We start from the raw sequence: 25,386 nt of genomic DNA on the forward strand, positions 1-25,386 counted from the left end.
CTCTGGATTTGCACATGGATTGGTAATATTGAATTCATTTTTATTTATTTATTAGGGCAAAATATTTTGTGGCTATTTGATTGAAAAAGGATTTTGCATCAGAAGCTCAACATTCTAACAGTCTGTCCTATGTATGTGGTTAAAGTCTGTACTGCTGTTTGCTGTACTGAATTACTAAGCTTCCACATTTTATTACTTTGTAATTAACTTTTGCGGTTCACTTTCTGTGCCACTTCTGAGGAGGAAGGTGAAAACTATATTTTCTTTGAATATGTGGACAACAAGCCAAAAAATACAAGCTAAAACTTTTAATGCTCTTCTGTCTTCTTAAATGCATATGTTATAATTTCCCTATATATTGTTTTTGGAAGATTAGTAAATTATATGCACATTCTATACCCTGAGTTCTATACAGTAAATTGTCAATAAAGAAATGTTTTGAGACCAATCATTCTTTATTGCTCATTTTGTCCCTGCAGTACTGTGCTGGTCTTCTGCTAAAGTAGGTCTGTTGCTGAGAAAGGATTTCTCGGTTTAAATAAGAATAGATGCAGGGGAAATTTCAGTTTCCACAAGATGCCCTGTACCACGGCAACTGTTAGGAGCCTTGTGGGTTCAAATTTTGAAATGTCTTTGTTTCCATTCATAAACACAGAAAAAAGTGAAAGGTTTGAGCTAGCCCAAGTCTGATCATTGTTTGGATAAGATAGTTTTAATGTGTTGGAACTTCTTCAACTGTTAAGTGTCTCTGGAATGACTGATATAAAGTATCTGTTATTTACATGATATCGTTCTGAGGATATTATCTTCAGTTCTAATTTTGGCAAACTTATCCACTTTCAATGCATGCTTTAATCATCTACTTTCCAAGCTAAGCATTGGGGTACAATAACATGAAAATGCTGCACAAACTTCGAAAATCACCCCAGGAACTACCCAAGTACAGCAGTACCACTTGCATCTTCAGTAGTTCCTGTTTGATTTTCCTAACATTGAAAATGACTTAATAAATAGGAATTTATTGAAAGGTGCTTCCCATGCAGAGTGTTTCTGCAGAACTCTGTTGCTTTTAACTTGGTTGGCACTAACATCAGCCACAACTTTATGGGTGGCCAAAATAAATGAAATACATTATAAAACATCTGTTTTAAGTTTTGTATTTTTCCCCTTTTAATAGCTGGAAAAATCTTAGCGGTTCTCAAATATTTTAGTCTTTAAGTCATAAGATAGAATTAAACTATAAGTACAGGCTGTAACAGGAAATAGATTTGCTTGCCCTGGAAAGTGAGAAAGAAAAGCAATTTGGTCTGTTTCTGATGGCAGCTGCAGTTTATGGCTTTAGAGAAAGCAGATTTTTCAAGTTCAAGGTAGGACTCTCAGTTCTCAATTGCCAGTCTGTCTGAAACTGCACATGTGAACTCAGTGGCACATGCAGACTTATAAGAAGATGTCCACCCCATGCATTCTTAATCAAAGCCTATTTTTACAGCTGACTAAAGAATAGTACTGACCATGAACATGTACCTGCCTATGTGAATAATTATTTCTTTCTGCCTGAGCAGAAACAAAGTCAGCAGTTGAAAAAGGCAGAAAGGTGTTTGAGAAGTTATGAGCAAAAGATTTTTACTCAGCTTGAATTAAAATAGATAACTATTGCTTACTATTGCATGTTCACTGCACACAGCATTATTAAAAATGTTACATTTTGACTGATCTCTTTCTTGTTTTCTCATGTATGCACAATTTTGCACCCAGTGGAAGGTATCATAAATGAGCACAGAAGTCAGGGAATTAAAATCTGAGAACAGTGGCTCCAGGATCAGAAGCGCTCTTGTGGAAATGTGCAGTCTGCCTGGAAAAGTGAAATGCTACTATGGAGTTGTGGAATATATTGTATTTTCAGCATGAATAAGTCTCAGGAGCACAGGTTAACTATCACAAGGGTCTACCCAGTGTCAAATGTTTGGATTTTTAATTGTGCCCACTGTGTATTGAAAATACTTTCTGTATTTATATGTAAAAGATTTTTAGAGGTTGCCATTAGAAACTTTCTGTTCTTGGCTTAGGCAAGTATTTTGAATTCCCTCAGTGTTAGCAATATTTCTTGTAAAACTATGGGAAACATTGCAAACCTTTAGGTTCCATAGTCTGAGCTAAGTTTGAGAAACTTTTATGGACTGGAGTCTTGCTTTTCTTAAATGTCTGTATGAGTTTTGCCTTCCCCTTCCCTTGATGTGTAGTTCTGACAGATTATACTCTGGATCTGGAGTGCTATTTCTGGCTGACAGTTTGAGGGTCTTACCGGAGGCACAGTTGGTGCTTGTGGGAATTTGAGGAGCAGAGACGGTGTCTTTCATTTGTACTTTAGCATGGGGCTCGATGTGAATGCTGGGCTCTCTCACCTTGAAGCACCTCAATCTCAGCAGCAGTCAGCGCTGGCCTTTGGGTCATCAGAGCTTCATGTAAAGATCAGGGGGGTTTGTTATGAGCTCAGATCCATACGCTTTGAAGTGCCAAAGGCTTCCCAGGAGGGCCAGAGTTACTTCAGCAGGATTTTAAGGCTACCTTTCTGTTAATGGGTACACTTGGCACCTCAGAGAACTGAGCACCTACCTGAACACTAAGAGCCTGTTGGTTTCGTTCTGACTGTTAACTTTGGGTCACTGTGGTGGTGAAAGAATTTTTCTACATATGATCCCTTGTATCTCTCGTGCTTTATCTAAAAGATTATGCTAGCCATGAAGTGATTTATAGGTGAATTTTTGACCTGTGCATTGGTCACTTTTTGAGGCTCTCAGGTGATGTAGAGGATATATTTGGGTAGGAACAAAGTATGGCCAAGGTCCATGGAGGATGCTAGGAGCTAGAACCCTTTAATCACTTTAGCTTTCTCTGTTCATCCTCTTGTCCCACCTGCGTTTCAATATAGGTAATTGTTTTAATCTAGCAGTTTCCAGTTGCAGAGTAAGCAATAAAGACAAAAGTCAGAAGAATCATAGTAACAAATAGAAAAAGGTTTCATGGCCAAAAGCTGCAAAATGTCACAAATGCCAAGTAAGCTGCTGAATGTCTACATTTTTACACACAGCTGTAACTCTTTCCTTCTCCCAGTGTGTATTAATGATATAACTACGTAATTAAGTAGTGTAAGAAATATCACATATTTTGTCACCTGTACCAAGAATTGTTCTGGTTTTTCAAAGGAAAAGAGTTTATGGATCTTTCAGACTTGGGCCTTTGTTGCCAAAATATGTTCTACTGTAGTCTCCATGGTATTCTTTGCAAATGGGGGATGAAGTCAAAATGGTTTGGATTCCCAGCTCTCACAGACTTCCAGACATGGTCCTTGGTTTCTTATGCATATTTTCCTCATGTAAGTGTTCTATCATGCACCATCCTCTAACGCCTCTCTATTAAGTGAGGAACAGTTCATAAGTCACACAAATGGCTTTGATACAGCATTTTAAAAGGGGTAAACATGAAAGACTGGTTTCTCACTTTTTTCAAAGTAATTAAGAATAGACTCAGTGTAAGTTTGATTTAAGTTTACTCCTTTTTGTAGCTGTGATTATGTCTGACAGTCTGACTTACTTTACTCATAACTGCATAGTCATAGCTGCAATAAAAGCGGCAGCTCAATGTACAGTTCCTCTAATACTTTAGGACACCAAGGCAAAATGTAGGTTAGTACTAGAAAGCAAACAATGCTGGTGTGAAATTTCTATCCTGCGACATTTAGGGGCAAGGATACTACTGAGTGGGCTGTGAATATCTAGTTGAATTTCTGTAATGCATCTTGTCCTCTGTTTATAAAATGTTTGCCTAAGCCATAAAACAATCAAGACTCTGAACTTTATAAGGAATTTGTTTAACACCTGCAGGATCAAGCCTTAAGAGCTAAAAACAGCTGAGCTGTTTATATTCCTGTCATCCTTCCTTTAAATAAAGATGGAATTTTAGGAAAGACATAACTCATTGCAAAAAGAGGCTAGTGATCTCTTGGACCAGCTTCTACAAAGAAATCTCTCTGGAAATTATGACAGTCATAATACCACAGAATTTCTTTTTTTGGTAGCTTGCTGTACCTGTCACTAAAATATATTGCTACTGCCCACTCTCATGCTATGCAGGAATTTAAAGTTCTCATTTATGGGCCAGTTTTGGTAATCATAGAATCCTTGAATCATAGCAAGGCTGAGGTTGGAATTGACCTTAAGGACCATCTATTTCCATCTGGACTTGCTTCAACAGCTCCATGTCCTTCTGATGTTGAGGGCATCAGGACTGCACACAGTGCTTCAGGTGAGGGTCTCACAAGAGCAGAGTAGAGGGGCAGGATCACCTCCTTCGACCTGCTGGTCACGCTCCTTTTGATGCAGCCCAGGATACAGTTGCTTTCTGGGCTGCGAGCGCACACTGAAGCCGGCTCATGTTCATTTTCTCATTGACCAACACCCCCAAGTCCTTCTCCTCAGGGCTGCTCTGAATCTCTTCTCTGCCCAACCTGTAGCTGTGCCTGGGATTGCTCCCACCCAGGTGTAGGACCTTGCACTTGACTTGGTTGAACTTCATGAGGCTGGCACTGGCCCACCTCTTAAGTGTGTCAAGGTTCCTCCCTTCACTCCAGTGTATCAACTGAAACACATAGCTCAGTGTCATCGGCAAACTTGCTGAGGGCACACTCAATCCCACTGTCCATGTCACCAACAAAGATGTTAAACAGCACTGGTCCCAGTACTGACCCTGAGGACTCTTCATTGATCTCCCCTTGGACATTGAACTGTTGACCACAACTCTGAGTGTGGATGGCCTGAGCATCCAGCCAATTACACCAGTGATGTTAATAGTAATGGTAACAGTGATGGTAAACAGGAGATTTGAATTCAGTCTCATACAGTTCAAATAGTAGATTGGTCTGAATAAGAAGTGCATTATTTGAATACTGAAGATTGATTTTTCCACTTCTGAAATTAATCTTGGCCAGATTGGCAGTCCTTTGAAATACCTAAGTGCATCACCACTCTGTCCAGCTGCAAGTGTTGATTCACAGTACATGACTATAACAAGTTATGAATGAAAGCAGTAATTAGAATAGATTAATAGCAAGCAACAGCTCTGGTTTTCTAGATATAGGAAGATTGGGACTATATTTAACACATAGACCAGAATAATATTCCCTTAAAGGCCATTATAAATGTGTGAATAGGTACAGAGATGTTAAAACGACAAGCACGGTACAAGAAATTAAATCCACTTCTAAGAATTCTTTATGAACACTAAGCAAATATGAATATTATGCTGTGGGGATAAGGGCTACTTATCTAAAGTTAGAAGAGTTAGTCACAAAAATAGTGTGGAAGATACAGAAGCTAGGCATTATTTTCTTCATTCAGAAATTTCTGGATAGATGCTACTACCAAGAAAAATATTTCAGTTCTGTGTCTCCCATTTTAATGTGGGCTCATTAGAGCTTATCTGATGAGCTATTGTTATCAGAGATGTATAATTTGCCTTCTTTTTGTTAGAGGAGAATTGAAAAGATCTAGGACTATAAAAGTATTTAAATTTGTTGGGTTTTTAATATGTGCAAGTAACTAGAATATAATGTCTATATGTGACAACTTTGCTTTTACATAAAAATGGTGAAAAGCTAAATCCTCTACTGTTAAATCACTGCTGATAGGCTTGCCCTGTGTACTTCAGATGCCAGTGCTTGTATGATTTTTATGAGATTGCAGAGAAATTAGATCAACAATCCTGGCAGCAATGCTGCCTACAAAATACTGAGGAACATGCAGTGGACCCAGACAAAAGTAAGTTGTTTTTTTTTTCTTGGGAAACTCTGTGACTCCTATCACCGGAGTAGGGAGAAGTGCAAAAGACCATTAATCAGTGATGGATGGAGCCGGTAATAGCTTGTCACCAATAAAGCCTGCCCAACAGTCCCTCATGGTTAGGTTCTATCTACATTCACTTCTAACTTCATCTCTTTCTCCTGTCCCATTTGTTTACCCTAAATTGGATAAAGGTATTTTGTGTCTGTGGTTGGGTGGAATGTTTCATTTTCCAGGGCCAGCCTTCACAGGTGTGTCCTCTCTTAATGCTATCGGTTGTATATATATTTTGGACATGCTGAGATGTTTTATTGCTATCCAGGCTCCCATGCTTTTGGCATGAGATGGATGTATAAGATGCTTGTCCCTGGTTTTGGAGAGAGAAGCCCCCACCTCTTTCCTTCTGTGATATCCTTATGGACAGTGGGAGACAAGGAAAGTGTCTTTTGAAAGTAAAGATGCAAAAGAAAATTCCAAAAGAAGAATTTGTATTTTTTCACGCACACCAAAGGAATGAACTTTGGACCACATTCAGGAGTTTGCATTCCACCTGTGTCCCCATGCCAAAACAAGTGATAGCTACAGATTAATGACTAATAGAGAAGTTACAGAATGAAAAAACTATTATGAAAAGCATAGCCATCAGTGTTTTCTCAGAGGATGAGCATATCACTGATTTTCCCTTTGTATCTGCAGACAGATCTGAGTGTTTGAAGTTGCATAAAGTCTCCCGATAACTGAGTAGCTTCCAGACTTCTGGAAAGGCGAGTAAAACAAAACCCGAACCCAATGAAAACAAATCAAAGAAACCTGGGACAGAGCATTTTCTGTTATAGTCTCACTTTCTAAACCTCTCAAATTTCAAAAAGGAATCTCTGCAGAGAAGTAATTGGAAAGGCTTGCCTGCCTCTCATAGCAGAGAAGACCATTAAAACCTTAGGAAAGGAGGACTGACTGGAGAAGTAGGACTCGGAAAATCATTTTCGTTCAAGCTGAAGACAGATGAAGAAAAACATCGTTGATACTTCACACGTATTTGTGGATATTTTGGACAGGATTTTCAGCCTGCTCCAGATTTGTTTTCAAAACTTCAGTTTTCATTTGCAAACAAAAATAGGTGGCCAAATTTTCAAGTCAGACAGAACAATCATAATTAATCCAGTCTGTCAGCACAGACTGTAAAACTACCATGAATTGCTGGAGGAAGGATAAACCACTTGACACCTGCTGTACCTTCTAGAAAAAAAAAGAACATTCTCTTTCTGTTGAATTATTTCTGATGGGAAAGAACCTCTGACAACCTTTACAAATCTGTTATTCCATGGGGTTAATTGCTCAGTTGGAAGCGTGTGCCGTATTTCTATTCTGAATTAATCTAGTCTCGGTTTCCAGCTTTTGGGTCACTTTCGGGTTTTGGCTACGTCTTAATCCATTGGACTGAGGAATCTACTGTAAAGGGTTGTTCCCTCTGTGAGTAGCTCTAGGCTGCAGTGAAGGCATCACCTAATCATGTCTTTGATTAAGTAAACAAACTGATCTCCTGGCATCTTTTACTACAAAACGTGATTGCCAGAGCTCTCATCCCTCTCATGACTTGTCTTTGAGCTCTCTCCAGTTTCACAGCAGGCCTCCTGCTCTGTGCATGCCACAGCTGCATGCAGCCTCAGAGCAGTTGCAGCCCCATGCAGAAGTAATAGATGTCTTGGCTCCCACTAAAGATACTCTGTGTGTGTCCAGGGTTACGCTGGCTCCTTTAGCCACGTTGCTGCATTGGGAGTTCACGTTCTGTCCTGTATCTAGCAGTTTTGCCATCTGCTTAACAGCAGAACTTTCCAGAAATTTCCCATAGGCTAGAGTAGCTTTTTATATTTCCGAAGTTAGGACTTTATTACTACCTATGTTTAAAACCCCATTGATCTGTATCAGTGGCCCATCTTCAGCACCATTTATCACACTACCTTTCTTCTGTCATTGATAAATCTTATCAGTAGTGACTTGAGTTGATCAACATCTGTAAAGCATAAGGCCAGGAGCAGTCCCTGAGGGTTCCACTGAACATAGCTGATCAACTGTCCCGTTTGTAATTACATTCTGAATCCTGTCAGTAAGACACTTTTAATCCATTTCATGTGTGCCATTTTGATTTTGGTTTTAATAAAATACCATGCAGCACTGTGTCAAATGATTTGCAGCAGTCTAAGCATATTATATCAATATTGTTACCATAGTTAGCCAAATCTGTAATAGCATGTTAGTTAGTTTGACAGTATCTGTTTTTCATTAACCTGGTATTATGTGTATTTCCTTCAGAAGTTGATATATATTTTATCAGCAACTTCATGCTAAGTGCTTGGCTCATTAGCCGTAACTAGCACAGCAGAAATTGCTAGGAATGAATCTCTAAAGCCAGTCCTTATTTAAGTTCCTATTTAGAGATATATCTCTAGCTGAGTACTAAGCAAAGGTCACAAATTCTTGAAGGGTTTATTTTCTGGCAAAATAGGGGTATCCCAGTTAAAATGGAAAAGTTAATAAATTGTTAGTGAAACAAAGCTTGTGTCAAAGAGACAGTTTCTCTTATTGGACTATCTCCAGTGGCTGCAAAGCAGTGGCTGTGCCGTTAAGTACACAATACCCTTTGGTCTCACTTCTAGCCTTAGATTATCATGGCTATGATAAAGGTAGTAACTCAGTGACCAGGCATTATATGAAACATCTTTTGTTAGAAATTAAATCATACTACACAGTTATTTTAGAAAAGGGAACAGTTAAGACTTTGAAAGATTATTTCATTTCTACAAAATGACCCATGGAGTCAAGAATCTGAATTCTTCTGAGTTATTGGAGTGTACTTTCATACACTCTTCTTCCTGTATGCTTTTGAGATGTTGTTAATTTCTTATGAAAACCTGCTTTTGTAGAGTATCACATGATACATTCATACATCTCTTGTAGTGCCTGAGCTCTTAAAAATGGGGACATGAGAGCTGCATGCTGGTTACTGGCCATGTGTGTAACTGGAAAGTGAATATAAGGCATTTTGCCTCTAAAGCAAGAAAGCAATCTAAAGAACTCAGGTGGCATTCAGCTCACTTAACTTCAGATATAACTGATGTAAACATCTATATCTAGTGATTTTAGGCTCCCTTTAGTGTCTGTAGAGAGGAATTGTCTTTTATAAGGCATGATTCATATGACCTAGTTTAAATATCTACATGTGCATGAGATTAATTGTGTCCTGAAAGTGCCAGTTTCTCTCCATTTAACAGAGAGAGCTTAGGTGACTAGCTGAGATGTATGTAGGTCTCTCTGTTATAAACATTTCCATCTGGTCAAATTAATCCCATGCTTCAAAGCAGCAAAGATGGGATTTTTAGTGCTGGTCAAGCAGCTTTTCTCTCCTTTCCTTTTGCATGTAACAGAAGGAAGACATAAAAATGTGGGCAGGAGGAGCAAGCTGTTGGGAAGGGTCAGCCAAGATGCCCTGGAGATGAGGCAAGAGCAAGAGCATACAGATCTGTGAGATCATCTGATCTGTTTTCCTTTGTTTTTGTCGAAGGAGGTGATCCTGCCCCTCTACTCTGCTCTCCTGAGACCTCACCTGGAGTATTGCGTGCAGTTCTGGTGTCCTCAACGTAAAAAGGACATGGAGCTGTTGGAACAAGTCCAGAGGAGGCCACGAGGATGATCAGGGGACTGGAGCACCTCCTGTATGAAGACAGACTGAGGAGGTCTGTTCAGCCTGGAGAAGAGAAGGCTGCGTGGAGACCTCATAGCAGCCTTCCAGTATCTGAAGGGGGCCTATAGGGATGCTGGAAAGGGACTCTTCATTAGGGACTGTAGTGGTCCCTAGTGTAGGGGCAGTGGGTTAAAACTTAAACAGGGGAAGTTAAATTGGATATAAGGAAGAAGTTCTTTACTGTAAGGGTGGTGAGGCACTGGAATGGGTTGCCGAGGGAGGCTGTGAATGCTCCATCCCTGGTGGTGTTTCAAGGCCAGGCTGGACAGAGCCTTGGGTGACATGGTTTAGTGTGAGGTGTCCCTGCCCATGGCAGGGGGCTTGGAACTGGATGAGCTTTAAGGTCCTTTCCAACCCAAACCATTCTGTGATTCTATGATTTTATGATTCTTCCTTCTAAATTACTTAATTAATGTACAAAAAATAAGGAGTGAGTAATTGAACTGAACTGTTTGAAGCATGTTTCCCTCTTGGCCAGCTGGTAGATCAGGCAATTATTTCAGTGATGTTCAGTTGTTATATTTTAGCTGCTTTGAAATTATGAGAGAACAAATTAAGGACTGCACAGTTAGGTCTGGCTCGTTTCTGAGAGTTGTGCAGCTTTCACAGTGTAAGCAGATGCTGCACAGTCATCAAAAGAAAGACATAGAGCACATATATTGAATATTTTAGGTGTCTTTGAAGCAGGGGGTCTCCTTCTGAACTTGGTTCCTATCAGCCAGTACATTTAGGTAACTGAGAAACCAGTTCAGCTTACCACAAATCAGACACCCACAGCTGTCCAGCTGAACATCTAACTGTATCCTAAACCTCAAAAGGGACCCAAAACCTTGGGATCAACTCAGGGGTAAACTTGGCTAGAAATGCAAGTAGAAAGACTGAATATAGGCCTAGAAGTGGGGGTCTGACTCTGGAAGACCTGAACTGCTCCCACGGATTCACCAGAAAATGTCAATAGAAGTAATAGACTCACTAATATGTCTTAGGGGAATATTTTGTGAGGATTAACAAATATTTGTACAGTACATCCACTGTAAATTTACTATGTCTCTATAAGACATGGTAAAATTAGCAAGCAATTTAAGTGTCAGGGACTGTTTAAGGTAATTATCAACTTTTCAGAAGTTGTTAGGAGCTGGTTACAGGGGGTTTGTGAAGATCTAATTACCATTAACCATTTGACCGAAATAGGTGACTTGATCCTGAGATTTCCCCCCCAGCAACATTTAAATGTTGACATCTTTTAAACAGATTAAACTCCATGGAAATTTTGACAGTGAATATTTATTTCACTCTTTTTCACATTGAAAATGCAATACTTCTCAACATAAAGACAAGCTCAGGTTTAATTGTAACTGTAGCTTGTTGCTATATAATTGTTTTTAATAGTATTAAGCTAAGGGAGAATGGTTACTGTCTTCTGGTTTTGGGGGGAGTAATGCATTTAATACAGAAAGGTATTTTCAGGTTTTCTTGACAGGCCAGTAAATCATGAATGAGCAGATTGTCCCTCATCCAGATCTAGTTTCACACAGGATGATAAAACAAAGATGTAAAAAGATAAGTTGATTTTATTTTTAGTCCACAGTTGATGGCACACATCAACTCTACTGGCAAAGGAAGAAAAGAAATGAAAGAAAAGAGAAAATGAGAAGTTTCTCCAATGGTCGACCAGTCCCTACATGAGCATTCCTTTTGGGGTGTCTTCTCCAGTGCACCAGGCATTTCCCAAATACCTTTTCCAAAGTAATGTCATAGTTTTCTTGGGACCTTCTCAGTTTCCCCACTGTTTGTTTTTTGGCCTGTTATGCTCATGGAGCTGACTGGAGCACTCGGATCAGTCAGAGCTGTTCCAAAGCTAAAAAACTTTGTGCATATACCTTATGGCGAAATACTAAATCCCTAGCACAGGGTTATAAACCAAAATTTAGGGTTTAAGGAATGGCAAAGGATGAGTGGAAGGGAAAGCCATTCAAATGCTGTAAAACAAGAGCTAGAGGCACTGCCACAGCAACGAGGGGTACGTAGGTGGGATGAGTCAATGGGAGAAGCTGGCTACAGTATTGCACATGAAGGGCTGCAAAGGGAAAGCCCTGAGCTTTATACAGATTAAAGCAATGTGCAACCAGTAAAAAATATTACACTGGGAGGAGAAAAGAAGACAAAGCAACTGTAATAATTTTTTCAAATGAATGACTACACACACTTCTTGACCCTCGGTGGTTAATCATCCTTGCAGTTGACTGGACACAATACCCCCTCAATCCCACCGCTCTCCCCACATCCTCAGTAGAAGTGTCTCTTGTGTCTCCTTGAGCTGTAAACAGCAATGAGTCACTTTTGGGTTTCCCTGGTTTATTCTGGTTCTACTCATTTCAGTTTTATTATACCTAAATTGCATCTGCCGTGACCCTGTCTCTTCACACATGTACAGTATCTCCAGTGCTGACATTTGATGTTAGTTCCTGGCTTTGCATCAAACTTATCTACGGAGCACTACTTTTCAACACAGTTCCTGCCTCTCTGATCCCTCCTGTGCTGTTTTCTCATTGAAATATTGTCTGTTTCTCTTGCAGTGCACATCTTTCAGTTGATACCTTGGGACACAGCTCAAAAACATTGCTAGTCTTACTGTTTCAAATCTTCCAGATCTTCTTCCAAGTTTGGGTGTTGTTTTTTTTCCTTCTTTTACTTTCTGTGGCTTTCAGAAGCTGAATGCTGTATCCTCTGAGAGTCTCCCTTTACACAGTGAGTTTAAGGCAATACTGTGTCAAAACTAGGTGTATGAAAGTTGCATCCATGTATTTTGCATTGAAGAAAATAATAGCAGAATGGCCAAGATAATAATAGGGCCACATTTTGGACCTGAACAAATTGCAGGTTGATTTCACACCACTATAGTGGTGTCCTCACTATATCTAATCCCCATCCTTCCCTTCACGTCTGGCTCCAGGACCGCTGTTGCTCCTTCCTTGTCATTTCAGGTACTTGTGCTACTGTCTTCTCTTTCCCAACTCAGTCTCTGTCTGAGCCTCTTTTGATAAAATACCTCACCAGCTAGAAACCCCTGTCCTGTGTTTTTCACTGAATTTTTCCTATATTCACCATTCCCACCCCCCCACCCCCCCAAATAACTAAGCTCCTTTGCTGATCAATTCTTCATGTTCAACAGAGAAGACTTTCTTTTGCCTTGGTTATTCCTTCTTCTGAGGGAAGAATAAAAACATTACTTTTTTCCACCTCACTTTCTTTACCAGATAATACCAATTCCTGGTTAAATTAAAAATAAACAGAAGGGTGTTTTTTTTTCCCCCTTTCTGTAATTACTTGTTGTGTCTGAAATGCTATCAGCCTAGAGCAAGACCAAGCCTACAGTACCTATCTCAAAACTCATCAGCTTTTGTTTGTCTGAGGGTCAGTACATAATAGAGGCAAAAAGGCTTTCAGGATGAGAGATTTTAAACATTGAGGCTGTTTCCTTTGGAACATACATGAATTAAGAAGCCACAGTGCTAAATACTGTAAAGAAGGTAAATTTTCTTCCTGTCTCAAAGTTTTCCCACACATTCTACCAAAGGGGCATTCAGTGAAGCTGAAAGGGGATGCTCCTAAGCCTGATGAAAGTAAATGTTATTGAAAGCGATAGTGCAACACTGGAACCCAGTGTCAAATCCCATGGGTGCCGAGAGTTTGGAAAGACTTAAAAAAGAGAAAAAAATTGGAAAACTGACATGTGATTTCAAAATATGGGCTTGAAAGTACAAACTAGATAATTTATTCTATTGTTGTTCAGATTTCTTGCCCCTTCTTCTGAAGCAGCTGGTACTCTTCTTTGCCAGACACAAGTCAATGGAGAAGATGATTTATGTCAGTTTTGTGGTTTATGTTCTAAGAGTAATTAGGAAAAAATAAATTATAAACACATTGCTGAAATTTAATCCCTCAAGAAAGGCTGATGAAATGAAGGTTTAGGTTCAAGAAACAGAGACTCTCTAGCCTCCATTTCTCAGAGGGAATTGATAACCTCTGGTATATTCCGCTGAAGTTTATCTCTCTAGTCCTCCTGTTTAAGTTAGCAGAGAGAGAGCTTCTGAAATATACTAATTTACCATAACTGCACCTGGTTGAAAATAGATTTCCAAACATCTAAAAAAAGTATGCTATCAGTTGGGATACAAAAGAACGTGAATTAAGTGTAAGTGGTAGTGTACATGACTTCAGAGTACAGGCAGGCTGAAGTTGCATTGAATGTTGAGTAGATGCCTCTGAAGAACTAATGCAAGTGCATTAAAGACAGCTGAAGAAAGGTACATTTCTAGCTGGAAAAGAAGTGGAATTTGCCTTAGGAAAAACAGACCTTCATGTGATGTTCTGGGAAGAGTTACAATCTGAGTGATGTTGTTTAGGAATCACTTTGTGTTTCCTTCCTGTTGCTGACACTTAGGTTTTGCTCAGGCTCCTGTGAAGGACTTATTTTTCTTAGGCATTTTCACACAGGTTTTGAAAACCCCTGCTTTTGTATTGTGAGTTATTCTGAAAACTTAAACGTAAAGAAAAACTCTGCACTGCTTTCTTTCTATGCATAATGGCTTTTTGCTGAGGTTTCAAGGAACCGTGCTTTCTCACACTGCCTTTGAGAAAAACACTAAAAGAGGTTCTGACTTAGTAGTTGGGCTTCAGTTGCTTGCGTAAAGTTGGTTTTGTCCTGCTTTCCCCAAGGCTTGGGGACAGAAGCTTAGTTACTCTGTCCAGTACTGGTGTAACCACTGCTTAAAGTGGTCACACCACATTTGAGAATATGACAAAATAAATAAGCAAATGAGATGGAAATCATAAAAGTCAACCACAAAAAAACCAAACACCCTTTCTTGCATCATACAGTTTCATGTAAGGACTTCAAGCAAAAAATCTCTCCTTGAAACATTTATTTAAAATTGGCTAGAAAATTTTCATGGTGGGAACAGAAAATTGAAAGGATTTAAAATGCAAAAGCGAAAAATTCTGCTCCGTGAAAATAGCAACAGGTTTGCGTATTAAATGGTTTTACATTCCACATAAGAAATTAATTCTGGTAAAAGTTATCTTCTCCCACTCCCCCAAATCTTCCAAAGGTCTTCCAAATTGTTGCATGTCAGTGGAAGCATTTAGAACTCTTCCATGTGGCATTGGTTGTGCCCAGCTATCCACACATATGTCAGAGGAGGCCAAAATGTTAAACTCAGAGCTATAATACCTTTGCTCATGTTTCAGCACACTTTCTGCTTTCTCATGAAATCACTGGGGTTACTTTGACTTCATTTTTTACATTCAGAAAACATCTTTCCAAAGAAGAGAACGAGGAATGCACTAATCCTAGTCTTCAAATGAATTGTTTCTGCTCTTAAATTCATATAGATGGTAGTAGATGCAATTTATGGACTATTTCTATCAACAGGAAAGGGCATTGGGATCAGTCAATGCTCAGAATTACAGTAAACAGAAAGCTTCCATTGAGGAATTGCATGATTTGTAGTCTTATGTTACCTTTCCTGCACCTCGTTCTGCCAGCAAGGTCTATATCCTTACATTAGGCCAGCAGTAATCTGTAGTGATCTAGTCCCAGGATACCTTCTACCACCTTTTATCAGCAAAACCGCTATTCAAGTGATAGCTCACCAGAAAAAAATATGCCGTGTAAAAATGAAACCCAAGTGGTGAATACAGACAACAGCTGTGAGCCTTTTCAGCTGGAGAGTTTTATTTGGAGGAAGTATTCATCCATGCAGATGGTCGAGATGGGCTATGAAAATGCATTAATGCACTTACTGCTGGTAGTAGAAAATGCTCATTATTTGTCTGGAAGAAAAAACAATCCAAATGGAATGCAGAGACTTAAACTCTTATGGTGAATAATGGGCTATACAGATCAGCTCTAGAAAATGTTGATAATAATTGTCTGTGGAGAGAGATAAAGATCTGTTTCTGCTAACCCATTTGGTAGATAAACTCCAGTAGAAATAAAGTTGGGAACTTCTAGCAGTAAGAGCTTAGTATTTGCTCAACAGGAAAAACGTTGATTGTTCCTCAAGTCTGAATCTTAGGTCATTATAATTTTATGAAGAAATGTTCATGAAATTAAAATAAGTTCTTCACAACAAATTCAAGATGTGCTTTTTCTATAGGTAAGAAGTGCTCTACAGACATAAGAATAATTTAATGTAGGATTAAAACAGCTTTTAGTGACTACTTGGGCACAATCCTCATCCTCTCTGTATCTACTTTACAGCACAAAAAAATGCCACAGATGTTACAGAGCCCTCAAGGGTTTTTTTGCCAGCTTTAAGAAGATTCCCTTGCAAAAGCCTCTGTGGGAGACAACTGCAAACTCTCTGGGAAACAACCCACAGCTCTGCAAAGTTTTCCAAGAGCACTGGATGGCCATTGTATGCCGCAAAGCCCAAGGCTGTTAGTTACATCAGGCTCTTTCCAGCACTTTGAGTAGCTTAGGACCAGAAAGACAGAAATAGAAATGAAATCTGCTTTGCTGCCCTGCTTCTCTTGGGTTTCAGTCCCTATACCTGTTAAAAAAATGCCAGAAGTCCCTGTAATATATAATTTGCAGCACTTTTCATTAATTCTGTTTCATACTATATTGCCTGCTCTATTACGTAGAACAAATTGCTGATTTAAGCCATGACTATTACTGTAACATGCTTTCTATTTTTTGCTCTCTGGATTGTAATTATTACATCACCAGTTATAGATACATACTGCTTCACATAATTATTTCCCATGAGACCATAATACAAACAGACGCGAAATTAACGTAGCTACATGCTGCTTTCAGAAGCCACTGTATCTTCTCTGCAGAGGGGATTTGTTCAAGTTCTTTCTGTTTCAAAAGTGTGTGATTTCGAGGTTTATTCAGGATGCTTATTCATGTAAACGGGCCTAATTGTTATGGAGAGTGTGTGCAATTCCACATTCCTAATCCAGAAAATAGGAGCAGAGAGGATTTATAAGCAAAGTTGACTCAGCAGGAATGGCTCCTTCTAACTCTAGAAAGCTGTTGCTTTGGTGTGTTCTGAGTCACCGCTGCTCACTTCAGCAGTGAAAATCCATTTTTCACTGCTTTTTGCTCCCGTTAGACCTGCTGAGCCAACACCACTAAATGAGAGCGAGGAGACACCTCTGTCCCATTTTGCACATCATCAGCTGAATTGGTTCCTCTGTTAAATTCCCACAACGGGGCACCTGGAGGTATTACAGAGGCATAAATTGTGGGGTTGCTCTGGTGTTGCACTAAAGACCTGAGTCAGCCAGCGGAACACTTATTGATGCTGTTGAGTCTCAGGGGCCCGAGTTGGGAACAGAGGTATGTAGAAAGTGATTTTCCTCTTTGCAAAAGGAACATGTCTGCTCTGGAGTCACCGAATAATGCGGTGATACCCCACGACACCATTTTGTGCAGTCATTTCTCATGATACTTTTTTCCTACTTTTTGCAGAACGGTTTTCTTTTTAAAAGTAAAAATATCCCAGTTATTTGTTCCACTTCTTAGTTTTTTTTATGTTGTGAAGCTTACTTTTAAAGGTATACATCATAATTCATACAAGACATTTTAGTTAGATAAGTAAATGGATGGTGATAACCATCAATACACATAACAGAGCCAGGAATGATGAATGTTAGTAGCAAGATTCCTACATGATTTCACTGATGTACCTAATATTTATGCCAGATTGAATCTTCCTTAGAAAAGTAATTACACTACATTTATAAGGTAAGCAACATTTTAAATAGTCTATTGTTTAAATTGGTAGCTGTAGGCTAGGCTGAAAGGCAACTCAGTTCAACTAATTGCTGCTGTGACTCAGACTTTGTAACAGATATGCAATTAGGCTTGGTATTCTTTCAAAGCCTTTTCCAGCTCTGATTTTCTTTATGAGAGACTGTAAAGAAGGGGAAAGAATGCTTTTCCTCCAAACAGTATTATCCAGAACATAAGGAGTATACGAGAAGGAAAAATTAGCAGCTAATACTGCTGGTTTAAGTGAGAAGTTTACACATGCATTGAAATGCCTGTATTAAAGAATTTAGGACTACTGAGCAGTAAGATGTAGAGTTGTGTGTATTTCTTAGATCTGATCCAACCTGTAGCTTCCGATCTTAACTTTCTACTGTTCTTTTTCACTATATTTCTGTCAGAATTGTTTTAAACTTCAACACTTTATTTAAAAAACAAAAGAAAAAGCCCAAACCCAAGCCAATCAGTGTTTTGCTCCCCCTGCCCCAGACATGTAAAAAACCTCACTATTCAACCCAAAACGATGCTCAGACCACCTTCATCAGCTTTATTATTTTTCTTCCCCCCCCCCCCCCCCCGTAGTTTACAATTTAAGGCATACTAGCTTTTGATTCTGTAAATTGAATGTCAATTCTGAACTTCAGTTTGAACTGTCAGTCCCTTCTGCGTTACCAGTTAAAATGATTTGGTGAGTTGGAACTTAACTTTCCAGTCCTTTGATGACAAAAGGCAGCTCTTTGTCCCAGCCTGGGTGGGTTCAGCAATGCTAGAAATGGCAACATTTTTTACCCAGCAGCTCAGTCTGTCTCCTAGAAGCAAATATATTACATAATATTATAATTATATACAACATAATATTATAATAGATAATAGTATTATCATAATATAAAGTATATAGTATATAATGTAATATATTATTTTCCTCACATTATGAGCTCATTTTACCCTTGCTGCACTTTCTGTACAAGCACAGAACTGCAAATAGAATTTCTGATTCTGTTTGAAAACTTGGTGAAAAAAATGTTTCCAGTACCTTACTCAGGATGGGTTTAGACTTTCCTGGAATCTTCTGACCATGTTCAAGTAAATCAAAAAGCCTAAGTTAGAACCATAGTTGCTATAAGGTCCCTTTGGAAGAAGACACTCAGCTCTAAAGGACACCTTACTCTAAAGCAGAGACTGGATAATAGGAGGGGTTTATAACTTCAACTGCTCAGTTATGTCTCTAAAGGTAGGTTGAATTAATTCGACTTCTTGTCAAATATCAGGGTAAACTAAATGTTTCCCTGAACCAAGATCGATCATGGGGAGTTTCTTACTCTCTGCCTATAGTAAGTGTTTGTGAACAACCACAGTTAAGGCGTTTAAACTGGATGCAGGCATCACACTTCAGTGAAATGGTGTATTGGTGCCTGCAGCTGCTGTTTACTTCTTTTCTCTTTGTTTGTTTCTGTTTTGTGGGAAGATGGAGCATCATTCTTCTCTATGTACCATGTGGCATAAAGGAAGCTCATAAATAGTGCCTGAATAAGAATCTTGTAAAATGATATCTCCAGGGAAGAAGAGTTAGAGGATATATAACTTTTTAGTTCTGACTGTGGTGTTTTGCTGACACTATGGATGAAATCCGAAATGTACTTTGCTTATTAGGACAAGCTGGTGAAAAAATCTGGGCTCATTTTGTACAAATGATTCTCGGTGTCTATTGCAAGAAATAGGTGGTTATCCCAGTGTCTTTTCAGTTTGCAAGTGAGTTGACATAACATATGCTTCAAAAAGGAAGAGGAGGGTGCCTCTCTACAAAGTAACTTCTGTAAAGGTAACTAATGCTTTTTCAGGCACTTTGTCCTACTAAATGAAATTGTGAAATGGAGTAACTGGCAATTGAATTCCCAGCTAATAGTTATCTTTTTTACCCTATTTGTGCTGTGGCTGGGTGTGAAATTTTAACACTCTGACTAGACTTCATTCTTGCTCTATTACAATTGCTACTATTATTGTCAATATTCTAATCACTAGGGTTAATATTACTGTATTGTTATGCTTTAGTACTTTTAAATACTCAACTTTCTGGAAAGAAAACATACACTCTACTCACCTTAATCTTTTAGCTAAGGTCATTCTAGCGTTAATGAGAATTAACACTTTAGGTATCTTAAGCAATGTAGCCCTTAGCTGCTTGGCATTAATATAGCTGTTATAAAATTTTAGGATTCTTCCTGGAATCTGCATATATTTGGATACGTGTTGTCCTGGTTTCAGCTGTAACAGTTTTACAGGTTGTTTTGTTTTGTTTTTCCTCCCTAATATCTGGTGCAATGCTGTGTTTTGTCTTTAGCCTGAGAACAATGCTGATAACACACTGATGTTTTAGTTCTTGCTCAGTAGCACTTACCCTGATCAAGGACGTCTCAGTTTCATGTTCTGCCAGTGAGGAGGGGCACAAAAAGCTGAGAGGAAGCAGAGGCAGGACACCTGACCCAAACTAGCCAAAGTGGGGTCCACAGCTCCTGCCAGGACTCTTCATAGGGTCACAGCCTCCTTCAGGCATCCCCCTGCTCCAGCATGATGTCCTCCCCCGGGGAATCTCTGCTCTGGTGCCTGGAGCACCTCCTGCTCCTTCTGCGCTGACCTTGGTGTCTGCAGGGATGTTGCTCTCACATATTCTTACTCCTCTCTCTGGCTGCAGTTGCAAAGGTCTTTTATCCTTCTTTACTATTTTCTCCCAGAAGCACCACCACTATCACTGATGAGCTCAGCCTTGGCCTTTGGTGGGTCTACCTTGGACCCATCTGCATTGTCTCTGTCGGACATGGGGGAAGCTTCCAGCAGCTTCTCATAGAACCCATTCTGTAGGCCCCCAGCTACCAAAACCTCACCTTGCAGACTCAATCCAGCTCTTCAGCAGAAAGAAGTGAACAACATTTGGAGTCCATAGTGGGTATGGTTTTTATTAGAGTCTGTGTATAGCAACTGCATCTGTACTAACCAACCAGGGTAGTGTCTTCTTGACTAGAAGCACAACTACGTGCATTCAGAACCTGTCATGGCTTTGGAGGTGAGTCCTGTGGTGTACTGAGGGAACAAAAAGACACAGCAACAAGCGTGAAAGTAGCAGTGTTTACCTGTTGGACTGACCACTCCACACCTCTGCTTCTGAGGTGATGTGCATAGAAGGACAGTCCAACATCACTACCTGAGTCTCCTGCCTCTGGCTGCACCTACAGCTGGGCTGTTTCTGAAGCTGTTCCTAAATGGCTACACGTTTCAGCCAAATGTTTAAGGAAAATAAGTTTCAGTTTGCATTTTGGGAGTCTGAGCTGATGCAGGCTTGGAGTTACTGGAGAAGACACCTTGCAACCTATGTAGTGGAGCTCGGAAAGACAGCATCCTTCTCATAAATCAAAGCTAATGATTTGGTTTGGGTTTGGGTTTTGTTTCATTTTTCTAGAGAAAAGCATACTAGAAATAAAATACAATTTTTCTATGCCATTTTAGCACAGTAGTTGTGGGTCACAAAACTGTGATTATTTTAAGGGAAGGTAGTGAAAACTGTGTTCCAGATTGGACTTTCGTCATCACCTCTGAAATCCCACCCTCACAGATAATGGAAAAAAATCATCATTGTCAGATGTCATATCCATGGCAAAAATAGCTTGCTTGTTTTCCTTCCACAGAGAAAACATCTGTTGAATGAAATGAAACAAAGCAAGTGAAGTGATATCAGCCTTGTAAATGACACCACCAGTTACGCTGGTCCTGTATACAGTATCTTTTTATATAGAAATAATTTGCTTTACATTTTTTTTATGTATTATGAAAGTCTTTGCTGCTGGGTTCACAGCACGGATTTCAGAAAGTAGATGAACCAAAAGGCTACTTTTCTCTCCTTGAAGTCATCAAGTGGGGATCCACAGCATGCTCCTACCCATTAAACCGCATCTGTGCCAAAGTTCTCCTTGCTTCCACCTACACTGAGGCTGATGCCGCAGGATTAAACCTTCTAAGTGATTTGCCTCCAGTAATTCAGACAACTGGAGCCAAAACCTGAGGACAGCTTTTCTGCTTTGTTTTGTTTCTCTTTGTACCTACCCCTGCAAGCAACAGCTGGGAAAAGGGGGATAGTATTCAGCAGTCATGCAGAGAAAGCTGCTTTCCTCTGCCAGTAATGATGGGTTAATTCAAACCATTATTCTTTCTTTTAAGTTATAGAAGTGTGGTTGCAGGCATTTTACTGTTAGCACTGCTATCCTCAAAGGTCACAGATTAGAAAATCTAGCTATGTTTATACCGTCTTTGCTCATCCTATCTAAGGCTGGGTTCATGTGCAGCGCAGAGTTCAGAGTGATGGCATTCACAGTGACTCTGGATGTGGGATTTAACTTCAGAGAAGTCCCTGACTTCTCTGCCTTGCAAGCAAACTTTCTACAGCCTTGGGACACTATCATGCAACTGATAGCCAAGTAGTCATGGTCAGGAGCAAACGCAAGCCCTGAGGTAAAAGGATACATGAACACAAGAGACTGAAAAACTGTGGAAGATACTGGTGGTTTATCTGGAAAACAGAAGATGAAGGCAAACGTTACCATTCAATGAAATAAAGGTGGGAGAATTGCCTGGAACTTTAGGGTACCTCATGTGCATTGCCTCTCCAGATGTGAAGCCTTGAGCAAGGTGTCATGAATATGTGCTTTTTTACATGAATATCTCTATTCAGGGATTTTATGGGAAGCAGAAACACTTTCTAGAGACTTTAATGTGAAAATGGGGTGGGAGAGGTGGTGTACAGCACACAATTATCTCAATTTTCTGTCCTAGAATAATTTATTAATAAAAATCTTCTGTGGTTCCTTCTCTGCCAGAACATGAGCACCTCTCTGTCAGCTGAAAAGGTTTGCTCTGCTTGACAGCCAGAACAAAGCACCTTGAACTGAGTCTTTACTTACTTCTGAGGCAGGATTTGCAGCTTGTTCTTGTATGAACTCTGAATGGGTTACTGTGCAATGCATATCTGGAAAGCCTTCATCTGACTGGTAGAGCATGTCTGAGCCTTGCAGAAGACAGAAGGATTTGGATTGCTTTTCACACTAGGATTACTAAATGATCAAGCCTGTGTACCGACAGCTACCAAATAGCAATGCTGAATTCCTTTAATAGGCTTTTTAATTTAGGAAATTAAGCAATCCTTTTGTCTGGATAAATTGTAGAAAAGGTTTTGAAGTTTATGGAATTATAATAGAAAAGTCTAGCGCCATGAATTGTCCAATGTGATCATATGTTGATAACAGTGAGAGTTCCAAGGCTTTACACGTTGAGTTAAAAGAAGAATCACCCTGACTGCAGCATTTTGCATCATCAGTTCACAGGACATTGGAAATACATATTGTTTCCCCTTTCTCTTCTCTTGGTCTTTTGTGCTGTCTCTTTTTCCCTAGGGCTGTAACCAGATTTCCCTTTTGCCAGGATTGTACTGCTTTTTATAAAATAATGGAAGGTGAATGAATGAAATTAATGGCTTTCATAAACATGGGCAGAAATAGATTGAAAGAGTATGAATTTACTTATAGAGATGGGTTGCTTGGTAGCCTGGAGATGACGTTAGAGAAGGTGGAATGTAATCTCTATAGTATAATATTGCTTAAGGGTACTACTCGGTCTATTGGGAGCTCAGATGTGCAGCATAGAAGATGATAGAGTGTTACTGTAGCCCAAGCTGGGAAGGCATCAGTGTTTAAGCTGGATCCCCAGCTTGTGTCAGTGACAATTTACTCAGAGGATTTGTTGTCCATTTGCCTCATTACTTAATGAGGCGATACAGGAAACAAAACTCAGACAGATGGGTTTTTTAAATTGAATTATGCAAACATATTATCTTTTGCCTTTAACATGGTAGTGAGAAAAACCCAGCTACCTAGCAACTTGTTTGAACCTGTTCCTCAGTTTTCTACTCCACCCCACGACCAGGATGAGGATGTTCATGAACTTTTGCTCCCTGTGCAGATTTCATACTTCTCTTTTTCCCCCTCCCCAAGGCTCTGCTAGTTGTGTCCTGGCTGCATGAGCAGTTGTATGAGTTGGCTTATTCCAGTCTTAAATACTGGACATTGCTTGCACACTGGACAGTCTTCAGTGCAGTTCCTGCTTCTTCTTAATGTCAGACCACCAAGGGGCTTCTGGTGAGTGAGAACATTAAACAGAGATCGCACTCATGACACACCAGGTTAGTCTTGCCTAGAGAAATAAATTGCTTATCCCAAACCCAATGAAACAGTCAGACCAACTGCATTTGGGAAATGCTTTCAGACTTTCTACTCATGATACGACAGGGGCTGTGGCTAAATAGCTGTGTTATGATGTCAGAACTTTACAAGCAAGATCAGATCAGCCCCTGGATGTATGTATGTGCATTAAGCGTTGAGAAGTAGAAGGATGAAATTCAACGAAATGTCTGTCATTATTGCATCTGTGCCCTCAGCTACTCAGACTTGAGACTCTTAATCTCAACTATTAAAGTAAGGAAGCAGAAAGATTTAGTGTCTTTATTTGAGCTTAAATTTGTAGGTGTATGTCATTCTCTCTCTTGCTCCAGGGAAGAGACAGCCAGTGAACAAAATACACATGAAAATCCAGCTGCCACCTTAGCATCCCTCTGCTTCCGCCTTTCTGCTTCGAGGAGGTATGAGCCGGAGTGTGACTCCTCAAGCCTTTTGGCTTTCCAGTCCCTACCACAGTTGTATAGAGTAATATAGCATGGAATCAGAGCATCAGTTTATTGAGTGTCAGCATGGCAGGGAAGTGCTCACAGTAGGAACGGGTGGGAAACCCTTCAGCAGAATGCTGAGCCCTGCACTGCCAAGGTGAAACACTGGGACTATGGGGAATGAGGTACCAGTGAGGTCTGCTGTTGGGTGAAATAGCTGCTTTCTCTGGCAAGAATCACATTGTTGATTTTGGCAGCTGTGAAGTAATTTGAGCTAATTTTCTGTTGCACTGAACCTTGCATAGATGTTTACCCAGTGGTGAATGGATGTTAAACCTTAATGTTGGACGTAAAGCCACTTGGCCGTCACTCTACCCAGGTATAAATGATTATGATCGGTGTAAGGCACCAAAGAATTAAGACTGATGATTCCTTTTTTTTTATAATACAAGAATAATAACCTGTTCAGGGCATTCTATGACTCATGCTCAATGAAATCACTCATGCTGGCTACCTAGTAATTTTGAGTTAAATTTTATTTTACACCTGAGCTTAAGGAAATGTGGTAAAGTTGCTGGCGATTAAGCGGAATCAAAAGGCACAATGAAAACTTTATCAAAAGATTTGGTCATTTTCTGTTTCCCATGGTTTTGGCTTGCTTCTTTGGAAAGAATAAAATAAGAGTCTGGGCTTGGTGTAGCATTAAAGGGCAGTTTGCGTGGGTTCCCAGACCAGAGCATTGATGTCAGCCTTTCATTTGTTTCTGTAGCAGGACATAGACAGCGTCTTAGCAACAACCAGTACGGAGGTCATTTCCTTGGGTTCTGGTTTACTTTCCAGTATATCACCATGTTTTTGTACCATTATCTTTGGAGAAGGCAGCATTCCATTTTAACATGTCTTTTTGTCTTGCCTGTCTGAAGGACTGTGCTTTCCAATGTTATATTTAATAAAATTTATCATTTAACCATTTAATAAAATTTTACAATCTTCAGTCTTTTATTCTACCAAAATATGGCAAATTATTCTACCAAACATTAAAGGCTTTGTTAAAGAAAATTCAGCCTGAGCTTCAGGGATCCCCCAGGTTTTGGTTTTGAGCATCTTTATTAAAAATGCCTTGATCATATCAGGTTTTATCAGTGTTAAATTAGATTAGAGCTTTCTGAGTGCTAATGGCATTTTTCATCTTGTCAATCAATATCATCAAATGGGCTCCAAGACTTATCATGCCAGAGAAGTAAGTTATTATTGTACACCTCCATTTTAACTGTTAGGACTTAAATTCAGATTGCCGTAATATTGATCTTCCCCACATTGCTACATC

At 39.6% G+C, this 25,386-nt stretch overlaps 1 protein-coding gene across 21 annotated transcripts in view; it reads left to right on the forward strand.

Moving 5' to 3' along the window:
• The window catches only part of DLG2 (discs large MAGUK scaffold protein 2), a 1,003,655-nt gene that overhangs the window by 267,222 nt on the left and 711,047 nt on the right, over positions 1-25,386 (forward strand). The window lies entirely within an intron of this gene.

This window comes from Pezoporus occidentalis, unplaced genomic scaffold (genome assembly GCF_034315485.1).
Source record: "Pezoporus occidentalis ecotype Australia unplaced genomic scaffold, CSIRO_AGI_Poc_V1 ctg6, whole genome shotgun sequence".
Taxonomy (NCBI): domain Eukaryota; kingdom Metazoa; phylum Chordata; class Aves; order Psittaciformes; family Psittacidae; genus Pezoporus; species Pezoporus occidentalis.